This window comes from Argiope bruennichi, chromosome 6 (assembly GCF_947563725.1).
Source record: "Argiope bruennichi chromosome 6, qqArgBrue1.1, whole genome shotgun sequence".
In the NCBI taxonomy this organism is placed as follows: domain Eukaryota; kingdom Metazoa; phylum Arthropoda; class Arachnida; order Araneae; family Araneidae; genus Argiope; species Argiope bruennichi.
In genome coordinates, this window is record NC_079156.1 from 6,084,745 (window position 1) to 6,100,863 (window position 16,119).

General features: G+C 30.0%; 1 protein-coding gene across 1 annotated transcript in view; it reads left to right on the top strand.

Moving 5' to 3' along the window:
• Nucleotides 1–16,119, top strand: part of LOC129971230 (uncharacterized) — a 398,163-nt gene that overhangs the window by 63,910 nt on the left and 318,134 nt on the right. The window contains exon 2 of the mRNA XM_056084816.1: nt 11,413–11,493. The gene's annotated coding sequence lies outside the window, so the exon portion shown is untranslated. The remainder of the gene's footprint in view (nt 1–11,412; nt 11,494–16,119) is intronic.

The following is a 16,119-nucleotide window of genomic DNA, read 5'->3' on the forward strand; positions in this document are numbered from 1 at the left end:
TGAAGATATCTTTTCTAATTTGGCTTAGCTCTTTTAAAATATTTTCATGTGAAAAAAAATATTCGAAGGTTTATTTCAGTTTGATGGTTTTAAAGATTCCATCTAGAATCAATTCAGGTGACACCACAGTCACATGACAAGCGTAACTGTGAATGTCATCCGACATGTACAGTATCTTGCATTATAGGGTATTAGTTTGGAGTTTAAATGGCGCGAGGAACACACACACACACACACACACACACACACACACACACACACACACACACACACACACACACACACACACACACACACACACACACACACACACACACACACACACACACACAATGCTTCTCTGTGCTAAACGCATTGTGATATATTACGAGACATTAAATCTAACAGAATTATTAGCAAAAACTAAAACACATTGTAACATTTTTTTAAAAGATGACTTCAATACTCTCGAATAATGACTGAAGAGTGCTCGGGGTTATGCGTTATTCGTGTATTCAGCGTGCATTTACCAGAAGCAGATTGTGATAATATGAGCTTTGTGTTGAGAATCTCCCGACTTGAATTTCTTAAATTCGCAGTCGAATGAATCCTTTGGGTACGTATTTTTTGAAAGGATTTTTGCGTTTCGGAGGTTTAATCTCATGATGCTTGGAACAGTCTGCGAAAAGTTTATTTATGAATAAAGTTATATTAAATTTGTTATTGTTATAGAGACATATGAAGTTAAATAAAAGTTTTAATTCATTTAACTAAATCTATCCTTAGGCAAAACGGTTATATGACGAATCTTAGAGATTAAATGCTCTCAAAGAGTTAATCATGTACATATATTTTGAGGTCATCCCCTCCCCCCCAGTCCCCACCATAAACCCCTCATACTTCAGTTCGAAGTGAGAGCCTCCATCTGCAGTTGCTTGCACGGTAAAATCTTTTTACTTCTTTTGGATTCACGTACTGAAGTGGCGTATTACCCCGCCACTTTTTAATTCTTAATAATTCTAGGACAGTAGTCGAGGACTCATAACTTGCAAATATCAGCAGCAGGTTTGGGGTCATTATCTTGATACAGTTTAAGTCTTGAGATTCCCAGCTTGCTCGCACTTTGCTTTAAATTTCGCTTGAGAATGTCAAGATAGACATGTTTATTCAGTATAATCAATAAAATGTGAGTATCGACACAAGTGTTTGCCATACAACCCCAGACCATTTGATGGCAACCTCCATATTTGATTGTAGGCCGTGCATTTCTGACATGCATTGCTACATTTTGTTTCCGCCAAAATTGCCATCCGATCCGAAAATATTATATTTGCTTTCATCAACAAAATTACATTTTTCCGAAATTCTTTTGTCTACTTTACATACAGTTTAGCAAATGTCAGCCTAGTTTGTTGATTTGATTTGCTGATATAGGGCTTTCTTTGAGGTACTCTGCCATGATATTTATGTTTTCTTAAAATATTTCTAACAGTTTCAGGATTTGTAGATTTTCAGGATTTTAATTTTGCATTGCAGAGTCAATTTTATTGTACTAGTGTTTGGATTAAAGTAAACTTATTTCACATTCATTAAATGCCATAGCACGCCCTGATCTTTGCTTGTTTTGAGTACTATTTGTTTTCTTGAATCTGTGAATAATGTTAAAAACAGTAGAGTTGCACAATTTCAAGATATGTCCTATATAGCAAACTGATTTTTCCATTTTTCCAATGACTTATTACAAGATTTTGCACATTTACCGATATATTTTTGTTCCTCGACATTTTTTCTATAAGGAATCTTATCTGTTGAAATTTTTATGTTTAAACTTATAGTCTAAAAAAGTGGAAGTAAATTCAATTTATTGATGTGTTATATACTTGATGAATTTCTCATCTCAAAAGTGTCCTAATACCTTTTTGACTCCAATTTGCACTTGAATTATATTTGAAAAGCTAAATCAAATTATAATTTCGAAATACCAATAAAATTTGCCTCACAAATTATACACCAAATGTTAAAATATCTCTTGATTCATTTTGTTTTTATTTTAAGGTGATAAATAATTTTATAAATAGTTTTGTAGTTATTCATGCCAAGTGTCCCAATACATTTTTGGGTGGCTGTAAATTAACAGGATAACTGAAAAACGAAAAGAGCTAGATGGATAAAATTGGGAACATAGATTTAACATCCATATTGTTGACATCTGTCAAATTTTGAGCCAAATCTAACAAGGGGTTGGCCATCTGTTGGTATATGCTTTCAGAAACGTATAAACACGGTAACTCAAAAACACAGTGCCAACTGTAATTCTGTGTCAAATTTTGATTTCAATCAGTTGAGAAAAAATCCGTCTAAAACACAAATTCTCCTTTATTAAAGAGTAAGCAAGAGACAATTCCTGCTGGTTACATTTGTTACGTGATCTCGAATTCATTGAGTTGATGAAAGATTTCATAATATGCAAATCTTTTAGATGAAAAAGAGTTATGCAAATTACGATAAATAACTTCGTAATCAGCATGTGTGTCCTCCAAAGTTCGTGATGGCACGGATAACTTGAAATATATATTAGTCAACGTTTTACGAATAGATATTTGTTCCTATTTTTTAGCTTTATTATTCTATAGAAGAATAAATGTTCTTTCTGGTTCTCATATTATAACCTAATATGGAATGTTTTTTCTCACGAGCAGTTGTTTGAATTGATTGTTTTCTGCAGAAGGAACAGAGAGAGAGAAAAAAAAGTGGACTTTAAATGAAATGTTCATAGCATCCTATAACATTCAATCGACCTTGTAGCCTCATTCAGAAACGTTCACTGCACCGAAAGTATTTTCTTACGTTTCAAATATCATGTAAGACGGAAATGCGAATTTTTTCGAGCGGGATTCAAAATCGTAGTTTCGTGTTTCTTCTTTTTCTGCAATCGGATTTTGTTTTGAGAGCCTTTCTTGAAGAATTTCGTTTCAGTTGGGATTTTTCAGTTTCATATCTATTGATAATTTAATTTCTTTCTCATTTTCAGTGATTAGTTTCATTTTTAATCGCGGCACATTTTTATAATAATAATCATGAATATATTTTAAAATATCATGAATGATTATGATGTATGTGTGTTTCCACTTTTTTAGGTTGAGTCCTATAGAAAGACTACCTGTTGCACTAGTTCTTATAACAAGACTTTCGGAAAATTTCTTCAGTTCTTCACCGATCACGGTCCCTAGATCCCCAAACCACCCTTCGTTCAAAAGTATATATATCTGATATAATATGCGTATAACGCTTTGCCCATATTATTATTATGTAAACAGTATAGTTAGAGTTATTTTGTTTGGACTTGAACTGGCATGGGATATGCTGTTAAAAATGTAAAATTCTCGAACGAGTTCGTAAATCTAGCTCAAAGAGGGTCGAAATTTTAATTTCGCTGTAACTTTCTTAAAAATAAAGATAGAAAAATAATTTAAATCAGCCAAATGTGTGCAACGCCAAGTCAAACAACCTTTTTATTTATCGTTTTTCGATAACTGCAATATCTTGGAAGTTAGTGGCTGAAAATTGATTTTCAAGCCTTAATTTTGACTGTTTTTAACATTAACATTTTATGTTGCCGGATAGTAACTTAGGTATAAAAGAATCTATCTAATTTTGCCTTCCAAATTTCAGAGTGGATTTTTTTTGAAAAGCAGAAAATATTTTAAACATTTCTGTTTCTAACTTTTCTGATAAAAGTATATTAAAAAAAAATTAAGTTTTTATTTGAGTCATCCAAAGTAAAATATTTTTGAATTTTGTCTTAGCTTTTTCCCATGAGTTTCGATAGCATCTTCAAACATGCTAAACTAGTGATTCGTTCAAAATAAAAGCATTCCCTGCATCGAAATGACCTGACTCTCTTTTTATAATTTGGCAATCACAGGTGTTGCGTACAAAGTTTTGGTCAGTGTTTCCAAAATGGACATGGGTTGAAATAATTAAAATCTGTATTTACTTAAAATACTCAGTAACACTTCCTGTTGATTTCTGAACATCATGCGAGGAGAATGCCTTTTTGGATGCTGCTACAGTCAAGAAATAGCAAACTAATTGCTTGATTCATACCAAACTTTTATTAATTAAATACTTAGGAGGTCGCTGATAGATTGGCCAAAGAGGGTAGAGAATGAAACGGCCACTGGCTCGCTCTTCGTTTACTTATCAAGGACTATACTCAAACGAAAGATCTAAATTCAATTTAATATATCGTATTCCACCTGCGCACTCACCAATGATAACGGGAACATCCCCTGTCACTCTTCTGGAAATCAAATGTGATCGTGGCTTACAGATTGCTCTGGCTGGTCTAAAAAGTGGCATCTTTCCTTTGAAAGTGGTAGAAAAATCCACCTCACTTGTAAAAAAATTCTGTAACCATCCAGCTTCACTGGATCACATTCTGGGTTGCATCGGACTTTCTAAAGGAGACTTAACATCCCATCTCCTTATTATTATAGATTTCTTAGCAGTCAACAACCTAATGGAGTTGATTTGACATATGTGAGATCCTTTGAGGATAAGCAACAACAACAACTAAATACTTGAGGATTTTTTTTGTGTGTATCTTATTCTATATTGATTTAATTTTATCTAACAGCAACACTCATAGCAGATATTTTGCATATTTATTTAGATTATCATACCAAACGAATTAGGTCTCCATGCACTGAATAATAGATTTGCCTTCTCCGTTTTCATCCCGTTTTATCCCAGTATAAAATATTTGCAGAGTAAATGAATAAATTACGCCTGTTGACGTAATATGAAAAAAAAAACACCCATGCATTCATTAACTTTTTTGGTGTTTCATTCACATAGGAAAATGCGATTTCTTTTCGGCAGCCACTTCCTATGTCTCTCGGACGGGCACTGACCGGGAAACTCTGTCAAGTGACGCAATATTCTGGAAAAGAGCTTCAAGGCTCTATTAGACGGAATGTTTAATACCCACACTTTCTGGCTGACACCATCCTCTGTACGCGACGAGTCCGCTGCTGTCGCTTGTAATTATCCCTCGCCACTGATACAATGCGGCGAGAAGCTTTTGTTGCGGCAGCCCGAATGTGTCGCATTGTTTCTTGGATATCAGGGACACGGACGGTTCGATAAACTCAGCATTCGGGCTTTCATGTCATTTCGGTTTGATTTCCTTGTGACAGGAATGCGTTAATGAATTTTCGAGACGTAAATAAGAATTAAAAATAATAACGTTTTTTCTCCCCTTCGTAGATATAGTGGGATTCTAATTCTGAAATAATTTGAAGGAGTAAACCTGTGCGTTTGGATTTCGAGTTTTTGTCGGTCACTCGGTGATCCTTTGATGCGAGTCCGAAGTCATCTGGAATGAATAACAAATCTACGAGAGTGACAGTTTTAATAAGTCTTCAATCAGTGTTGCTCTTAAGTGTTATTTTAAATAAATGTATTTATAGTTCATTTTAGACATTTCCTGTAAATAATTCAAGTTTTCAATTTGCGCTGCTCATAATTTTTATGATTTTTTTTATCTTTTCTGCCTGGAGGTGATTCTTAGAAATAAAATAGCTGATAAATAAAATAGTGCCTTTCTTGACAGTGACATCTAAATTTTAATTCATTTTCAGGCGTGATAGTCTTCGTGATATTTTTGAAACTTCCGACATTTCTCCTTTAAGCAAAATTTCTAGAAAGTGTGTTCGCATTGTGATCTTTTAATGAAATGGTAAAATTCTTTAAAAGCAAACACTTCTACTTGCTCCACTCTATTTGCATGTTTTGTTGTCCAGAATTTTAAAGATATTGTTTCTCCAATGATGCGAAGTTCCTTACATGTTTTATTGCTACATCAAAGTCACTTTTGTTTGTATTAACATGAATTATAATTTCTTTATTGTGTTACTTAATAACTCAAAATTGGAACTTAGTTACAGATTAGAAGCTTTTTTTTATCACATCGAAATTAAAATTGAAAAAGAAAATGTTTATTATTATATTAAGGATAGTATTAGAGTATCTAAGGAAAAAATATCTAAGGGATCCATTTTTGAACTGCCTTTTTGTTGCGACTTCTTATTCAGCCTTAATATATGAAGATTTACCATTTATCCAGATATCCCATTTTTGTTCTGATGAGTTTATTATATTTATCAAAAATTCTTTAAGCATTCGTGAATATATATATATATATATATATATATATATATATATATATATATATATATATATATATATATATATATATATATATATATAATTAAAAGAATGGAAGTCATAGATTTTTACGACGAAATGAATACTGAGTGTAGAATGTTTTCTGAAGTCAAAAAGTAAAGAGATCAGACGATCTGGTCTAGATGGAATGTCTTTGATTTTAACTAAAAGGCACACATTTGGCTCCTTTAAATACCAAAATATGACTTTATTGATAAAACTTAGGTTATGAAGAATTTGTTTGTTTCATTTTAAAAATTAAATTAAGCATTGTCAGGCCCATACTTATTAACTTCAACTTCATATCGTAACATTTTACTTATAAACCCTGTAGTACTATTAGTAAAGGAATGAGACTTCCAATATTTGATGGGACAATCCCGACTTTAGATTCGTTTTCCCGTTTTGTTTCTTAATACCGGGTTTGGCCTGAACAAAACGCATTCAAAACACATATTTTTTAAATGTCTGATTTTGATCAATATAATTCTAAAAAGCTGTGGATTAGACGGATGAAATGTGATATACAGACATTACACCAAATTTCTACCAAATTTCGAACAAAATCCATTAAGAGGAATTCCGTGTGTCCTGTTTTTTGAATATAAGTTAGTACGATAAATTACAAAATGAAGATAGTTAAAATTCACAGATTTAACACCTACTGTGTAAACACCAATCAAATTTTGAACCGAATCTTACAAAGGATGACCATCTGTCGGTTCTATACCTTCAGAAGCATGCAAAAACGCGATAACTTAAAAGTGTATCAGATTTGGTATGCGACTCCGTTGGAAAGAATGCGTCTGAAACAAAAATTTGATTTTCAGATACTATTAACCGCATGGCAGGGATACATCGCTAAAAAACTCGCCACAGATTGCTCGATAGATTCAGTAAAAATGATCCGTTCATGCCAAAGGTTAATATTTCATAACTTTTGTTCACCAATGCCATGCAAGGCGTTCTCAGTCTTACCCACAGTTTTTGTAGGAAGTGGGGGATAACACCTCTGTTCTGAGTGTACGAGAAAGTTTTGGGGAGACCCTTTCCGCTGGTGGATGAACTCTGCTGTACCGAAATGTATGATTAATCGAGCAATATACTTGAGTCTTTATTTAATTTCTGCATTTCATTCCAATAATGATTTTGTTTGATTTCATCGCAATAAATGAAATCTTTATTTCTTTCTGTTATACTAATTACTTCTTATAATTCTCAAGCGATCAAGAATGAATGAATGAAGATCCAGTGCCAACCAGGAAGCGATTTTTGATGTGTCACGATTGTCATTTCGCTGTTCGCGTCTGCTTAATTAAGTTGTTCTCAGAAAGGGAATGACCACTCGAACGCGAGACACCTTATCATCGCTCTGCTTTTGAGCAGTGGCAGAAGAGATTGTCTAAATCTCGTTAGACTGTTTTAGTCTTCTTCTTTCTGTTCCCCCTCCCGCTCGATCATCGATTTGTTTTATCTTTTCTGTCTGCCAAATTTTTTATTTCTAAATAATGAGATGGCATGTGAAATAACATTTTTTTCCTTATTTGGTAATACTTAAGAGAAATATAACATGTTTTAACGTAATGTCTCCGCTTATTTATACTTTCTGTTTAGCTTATTTTAACTATTTTAAGTGTAAAATAACTGTTAGCGCGCGTATTTGTATTGGCTTGAGCTTTGTGACTCTCCCTTATGTCCTCTGTGCGGACAACATCAAATGTTTGATGCTACTCATCTTGACTCGTGCTCTGCACTTGTGTTTTTAAACTGGAAAGTTCAGAAATACTGGAAAGCTACAGATCTATCCCAGAGATTCCAATCTTCTGGGCATTTGTAATAAATAAATAAGTGCAAAATAATTCTTTATTTTCATTATCTTTTTTTTATTCGCCTCATTTTAGCAATTTGCTTCTTTCTTTTCCGATTGCATTAATAATGAAATACTAAATTCAATAATAGTTTAATAAGAGATTTGAAAAATCATAGTGTAGTATAGTTTTATCGATTTCCAGCATTTATTTAATTTCTAGGATTTAACATTATACTTTTAACTTTTTGGTTACATTTTGAAATGCATATGGAAAATGATGAGGATTAAAGCTTTTAGTTTGAGATTTTTATTAAATTAAATAAAGACTTAAAAAAAAGATAATTATAGATAAACTTAAATGCGGTAATCTCGGAAAATTTTGAAAATTCAAATTGACTCATTTGTATTTTTCTTGTTTTAAACTACATGTTAGTTAACACATTTTTGTTGAACTTTGGGACAGTTTTATGGATACAAATGATGTTTCATAGTAAATCATTATGCCAAGTATTAGGAAAATAAGCAGTGAAGGATGCATTGTATTTTATAAATCAAAAGTATGTGCCCCCCCCGAGCCCTTTTGTCTATCTACAATAAGATTCAACTAATCAAGAAATTCAGCGCAGTTTTTATTTCCCCGAATAGCTTACTGATAAGTGATAAGTAAACAAACAAAGATGCTGATATGAGAAATATAATTTTTAATCAAAACCTTAAGTAACTAACCATATAAAATTATATTTCATTTTTTATATCAAAATGACAATGAAATCGCTTAATGTCTATGCGTATTAAGTTTTTCGCGCTTTGTTTTGTGGTCATATAGCCCAGTCATGAGCTTCCCTAACATGTTTGATAATGTATTCTGAATTTTTCCTATTTCTCACAATACTTTTATAGTCTTGCCGCCATGCGATTCAGAACTAGTTCATGCGCCGTTAAACCAAAATCAGTCAATCACTCATTATCCTAATTATCACACGATTATGTCAGTGGAAAATTCAGTAACTAATAGCTTATCAATATGACCATCTAGCAAATTTTTATTTTTAATATTTTAGCTGTTTTTCTATCGTATTATTAGAACAGGATCAGAATGTTAAATGATAGAAAAGACTAACCATTAACAACCATTCTAATTCCGATTGCGTTTGTAATATTTTGTTACATGTGTACATATAATTAAGAATATTAAGTATTGTTTTTTAAACATCCGTTTTAAATTTTGTGTTAGATATTTGAATGCGCCCGTAGAATTCAAAAATTTTTGAATTGCGAATGAATAATAATAAATATAAAAAAAAACTGTTTTTGAATAATAATTTGAAATTTAGCTAATTGTTTTTATTACTTGAAATCCTTTTCAGGGAAATGCTAGGTTAAAATTGCACACTTAACAATTTCAGGATGTTTAGAACAATTCTGATAATTAATGATCATCTTCTCCTAATGCGCATGAATGGATTTGATACTGATATGAAAAAAAAAAATTATTTATTTGCACATTCACAAGATGGAATTACTAAAAAATACTTGTTGAATTTTTTATTGTATTTGAATTTCGTTAGTATAACTCGTCATTTCGAAAGCCTTGATTTAATTCAGAAGAATTCTTTTTTTATGTATCGCCGTCCCCGTAACATTAAATGCATGGGACCCAGGTATGATCCAAATTATTATTTAGCTTACATTACGTTTTTTTACATTAAAACTGATGAGATCGTATGCCATCAAATATGATTATTTTTAAAATAGTCTATATATTAAATAGTTGTCTGCTATTTTAAATGAAAAGTAATTATTTTGCATCCATTCTTCCTTTTTTCGATACCACATATTTCCATTTCTAAAAAATAGAACTTAAAAAAAATCCCTTCGAATGCCTGGAATATGAAATGTGGCGATTCCTTCACTTCATTCAGACAGTTTTTTTAATTGTAAAAATACGAAATTGAAAAATAAACAATGGGAAAGACTCATTTAAAAGATGTACCATAATGAAGATGAATTCATTTTATCAAGAAATTGTTTTCATTTCATTTTATAGCAGCAATAACAAGTTTATGCGTCTACCCTTTATTTTGAATAAGAAACAACACTTTATTATTATGATGTGTTAAACTTTATTTATTACGTTATTGTTCTTCTCCAGTTTTTATTGTTATCCGTGCCGAATGAGGTGAAAAATAAAATGTGACTAACAAGAGACGCGAAACAATAAAATGGGAGGGAGACATTTCTCGGTATATAATCGCATTAATAATGACTCCATGCAAGATGATTTATGAGACGGCATAAAGTAGCGTTTAAAAATGCTTAAGATTTTTTCTCGCATGTTTTAGTTTTGTAGGCTCTTTGAAGTGGCGGACGTATTTTCACTTTATGATGCATACAATGTACCAATTTTTCCGAAAAATAAAAATGCGGAAACGATGCAAAATAAAGTTGGAAGAAAGAAATGTTGGTGAAGATAAGCTATTTATAGGTTTACTAAGTTGGGTGATGAAAATTTTCAAAAAGTATTAATAGAAACGTTTTTTATATGAAACTTAATGTAATTTGTGTGATTTTTATTTTAGATTCGTAAGCAAAATGGTTCTATGATATATAAACTATTAGATCAATATAAAGTGTTTAAGATACAACTTCTTTCAAACAAAACAAAATCATGGATATTGATGATTTATATTTAAGAAAAACTGATGTGTAGAAAAGCACTGTAGACACTTCCATTTTTCAAAACTCATGAAGAAGTAATCTGCTATTCTCACAAGCTACTGTAAATAATGACTTGTCTGACCATTAAAATTCACGATTCAAATTTTTTTCCGACTTATATATTAAAATAAGAATTATTAAAAAAATTATAAATTAGTGTTCGGTGTACTCATATTTTGAAATCTCGTTGCAGCAACTGCACAAAACGTATGAGATTTTCTTTTTAGTTTATGTGAAGATTATTGTTCATTCTTCGGCTAGATATTTCTGGAAAGTTCGTTTCGTTGTGAGCGTCACTGAAGAAGATGATCAAGACTCCATTCCTTTATATTCTAGCCTAACCAAACCATTCTTCTGTTATCTGATTCTAAAAATAGTTACTCTAGTCTCTAAATGACTGTTATAAAATATTTAGAATATTAAGAACGCAAGAACTTTGTGTTTATCAAATTGTAAAATGTGTTCTGCTCATATCAATAAAGCAAAATTTATATGATTAAAAATAATTTCAATTCAAAATGATCGATTTTTTTTAAATTCAGAGCATTACATTGACTGTTTCTATTTATGATAATATATAGAAGCAAGAACTGTGCATTGTTGATGCACATTTCTTTTACATTAATAGTAATTGTACCTTCTTTTCGTAATAATATATTTATATTTCTTCATAGGAATGACAAAAATGAGAAACATGGATATATTTCGGATGGATGGATAATTTTCCTGCATGTCCCTTAATAACTTTGTGTAAGGTGAGTATCGTTACACTTTTCGATAAAATCAAAGTATCATTTGTAACCAAGATTAAAGTTCCTCTTTTGATGGATATATTTTTTTAAGGTCACTGAACTGATAACTTTCGTTAAACGTTTATAATTTTGTGAAGTGATTCATATTAAATATTAGACTCTTACGTTAAATTGACTCATCTTGATGTTCATAGTGTGTAATGACATGTAGAAAATGTATTCAGGTTTATATTTAAATTATTTCATTTTACTACATGGAGATCCAAAAATAAAAAAAAATGGTCAAGTATAACCGTATTAAACAATAGCGAAGATTGGCCTTTGCAATCATACATTGGCAACTGATAGAAGATCTATTTTTACACGTCACAATAAGAAATTTGAATTAGCTCACATTATTAGCAAGCATATGCTCGACACGTACGTTTACAAAATGTCAATACTGATACGAAATGAAGTTATTATTTGAGAAGCATTTAGTATCTGTTTGTCATATTTTTAATATAAGTATATCCTCTATTGTTATAAATAATAATCATGCTCTATTTTTGCTTCCAATTCTAACAATCTGTTTTTAAATGTCTTCTTTCATATTTCTGAATCTTTGTTAAATATCAAGGAAATATTTGAAGATGTAATTTTTTCTTTTGAGAGGAATATAATAGCAACTTGTGGACAGTTACTAATTGTAAAGATTCATTTGAAGTCGACAGATGTGGAAACTTCATATCTAGTTAAAACCTATAGACTTTAGTCTATTAAATACATAAATCATAAAGAGAAGAAAAAAAAAAACAAGCATCAGTAAAGAAAGCAATTAGTACAACCTATTTTGGAAATAAAACTTGAATTTAAAAATGCCAAAATAATTTTAAAAAAAAACGCTATGAAATTTTTTTAATACATAATATTCGTAATATTCGAATATCTAAAGTATAACATATTTTCATATTTAAAATCACAGTGAAGGTTCAAAACGATCGAAAGCAAACAAACGATAGTACAGATTTACCAAATTATACAAGAAAAACTCACTTTATTCTTTTTTTTTTTTAAATAATGGTTGTTGTAATCCAAAATAAATGATTTGACATTTTTTACACAAAAATATGCTTAAAATTGAAAGAAAATGAGAAATTGCTGAAATGTGGATAATCGACTTCACTTTCAAGTTAGGGAAAAAATGTGGACATATAATGTACAGTTTATAGAATTAAGTGATCACTTTTAACAATTTTTTTTTCAAATTTTTCTAGTTTACTTCTTTATTTATGTATATAATATCGGTAAAGGATATTGTCATTATTCAATTTTATTTCTTTCATATGAAATCGGTAAATTTCTTCCTACAGTGAAAGGTTAAGGTTCTTGGCCATTCTTCATTCAACATTTTAGGTATATGAAACACATTGTTTGATTCATGTTTTTAAACGCGGGTTTTTCTTCTTCATTCTCATGCTTACATAAGCCTTTATCTTTTCCAGACTGACTGATACAGATTTATTTTTTTCCATCAAAAGTTGTTCATCTCTATATAAAAATGTATCTTTCGTAAACGTACTTAAGTATTTGGAAACGCAATTCTTTCGATTTATCTCAAGAAATGCAAGATGTCGTAGTGGTATTAGATTACAGAAAAAAAATAATCTAGATCACCTTTAAGATAATGTAATGCACGCGCCGAAACACGAAATGTTAGTAGCAATATTCTGCAGAAAATGTCATATCTTTGTCTACACTCACTGTATGATGAATTCCGACTGAAGATAGTTAAATTTGAATTCACACTTGGTAAAATTTGTTTTATTTTAGATTTGTTTCACCCAATTGAAGCTAAATATTTACTAAAAAAATGGAATAACATTAGAAAAATAAATCTCGGAAGATAATGAGGCAAATGTATGTGAGGCAGACTCATTTGCTTCATTTTAAAATTAAGATCAATTCAACTGAGTTTGCGATGCGAAGTTTTATAAGTATGAAATATTAGCTATAAAATATTCTTATGTTACTCTGTTGCGAATACATTCATTTACTTGTATGTTAACATCCAATACATATAAATTAGAGTATAGTTTCTTTACTGTTCATTTTCTTTCCGATAAATATTATTTTTAAACATTTATTCCAATGCTTAACAATTTACAATTTTCATTTGGGCGTTCGTTCGATTTTAATTCGTGTAATAATAATTATATATTTTTGCATTCTTAATATATAATTGGATAAATTCATGATTGAAAAAATTTACAATTTAGATCTCAATGTTTTTTCATAATTAACAAAGTTCATAATTAACAATTTCTAAGAATTAAAGATATAGTTTATTTTACTGCAAACGTTTAGGCGTTTCAAAACCGTGATGAGTAAATAAGTCTCGGCAGCTCTCTGTAGTACTTCTCACCGTTCAAGTAATTAATATGCAAAACGATTGACTCATGATCTAATTTAATGCTTTACTTAATCCGCGTATTTAATTCGCTGTTTTGTTGCGTCACTTGATCTTTGTATTGAGTGATATTGTATTAAACAAAAAAATGCTTTTAGATAACATACAAAGGAAATTTAAATCAAACTATTCCTGTATTTTTTAATTATACATCTGGAAATTAAAAAAAATTCTGTGAATTCAAAATATATGCTTCTGGAATTTTTATATATTGTTCAATAAAAGGAAAGATAAAATATAAGTATATATTCAAAAAAGGCAAGACAAAACAAATCGATATTTAGAGGTTTTTGTAAAAGTCGATATTTGCTGTAAGATGTTATCTTGTGGTGCTTTACACATATACAGTGTAATTTAATATAACCAAAAGAAAATTCCACAATCTTCCTACGAATTGCATTCTGAAATACCTCGAACTATTGGAGGTATTAAAATCAGTCAATTAATTCTTTTGCTTTGAAAACCAATGAATTCATTTGCATCGGTGCAGTGTATATTGGATAATTTTGCATTGAATATCAATAAATATATGCAAACTAAAAAGTGTAAGAAAAAAATGAAAGCACGCTATTCATTATGAGTATTTCATTTGAAATTGATATTACAGGAATAAAATCTAAATTATTAAGTTCCATTTTTTATTTTATATTTTAAAATTGCTAGAAATAAAAAAAAACTTGACTATCCAAATGATTTAATTTTGGTGTCTGTTTTGACTTTTGAAATGTTCTAAAACGATTCCTTTGAGAATATATGAAAATTAAAAAGAAATTATTTTGCAAGTTTTTTTTTTTTTTTCATTCTGAAATCTGTCTTAGAAAATATATTACATTTCAGAAATCTATTCTTCGCTTGAATTAATTACTTTAGAATATAGATCTTGTTTGATCTTTTCCATAACATTATCTTAAATTTTATTATTTGAATTACGAACAATTTTATTTCCTCTAGAATACTCTCTCTTTGGGCTTTTCTTTGGTTTTCTTAAAATACTCTCCCTTTTGTGCCATCTTATTATAAACTGCCGTTCTTTCTATCGAAATATTTTAAAGAAAATCCTTTGTAACAAAGTGACTATAGCCCATAGAAAAATAAACATTTTTTTTGTTGAAAAAAACAAAAATAAAGGTTTAGAGACACCTCTATTTGAGTTATCTGATAAGTCTAATCTCTTCGCAATTTTATCTGACCTGTATCAAAACGTCTTAAAAAGTTCTTCCTATCTTCCTTGTGTTAGAATCATAAACCACCTGTGATAAAAAGGCAATAGACGATGATTGGACACTTAAAGAAGGGAATATAAATTAAGAATGCTTTTTTTAGTTGTTTGGAACTATTTATCTACGCCGGTCACGTAAAAAAGTAACACGAAAGCGATGGTTATCTGAGTGAACGGGATATTCTGAATGGAAGGATACACTAAACTCTAACAACAACGGAATGAGAGAAAGACTAGTAAATCTTGGGATCATTTGTACTTTGTTATACATAAATAGATCTGACGTGAAATTATTTATACAATGCTGGGTGCAGGAAGCTTTTAATGTCGTTCGCTTTTTATAGACGTTTTGGGCAAAATGAAATAATGACCGTGTGAGTTCTGCTTTCTTATAATTTCTACGTTTTAAATGAAAATTTAACTGTATATCTTATTAATGTTGTTAAATAATTACCCATTGTATTATTTTTTAAATTTAAATTGTAATTAAATAAAATACAAACAAAAATTTTATCAATTTAGTATATGCAATGTGAAATAAAGAAAAAAGAGTCAAAAGCTTAAAGGCTAATTATTGAAATCCAATGCATATAAACTGCCAAATAGTTTGTAAATATTAATAAAAAAAATCATTAAATGCGGATGGCAAAATAAAAATAAATTGAATATTAGGAGAATGGGGTCTCGGTTAAGTATATTTGGCCGAATATTCAAGTCTTTATAATTTATAACATTTCATAGTTTTAGTGAATTTTCTTTTCATTTGAAGAAAATTTTATATTTCTCAAGTTTTTGAAAGTAATTAATTAATTTGCATTTTTTGCAAAACTTTTAAAATATAATTTTTTAATGAAGAGTCTAAAATATAATGAAAGTAGCTGATTTACTTTAAATATGTACTACTATTGAAATCTGGAAAAGTGAGCTATCGCAAAATTCTAAATCAATCGATGCAAAAACT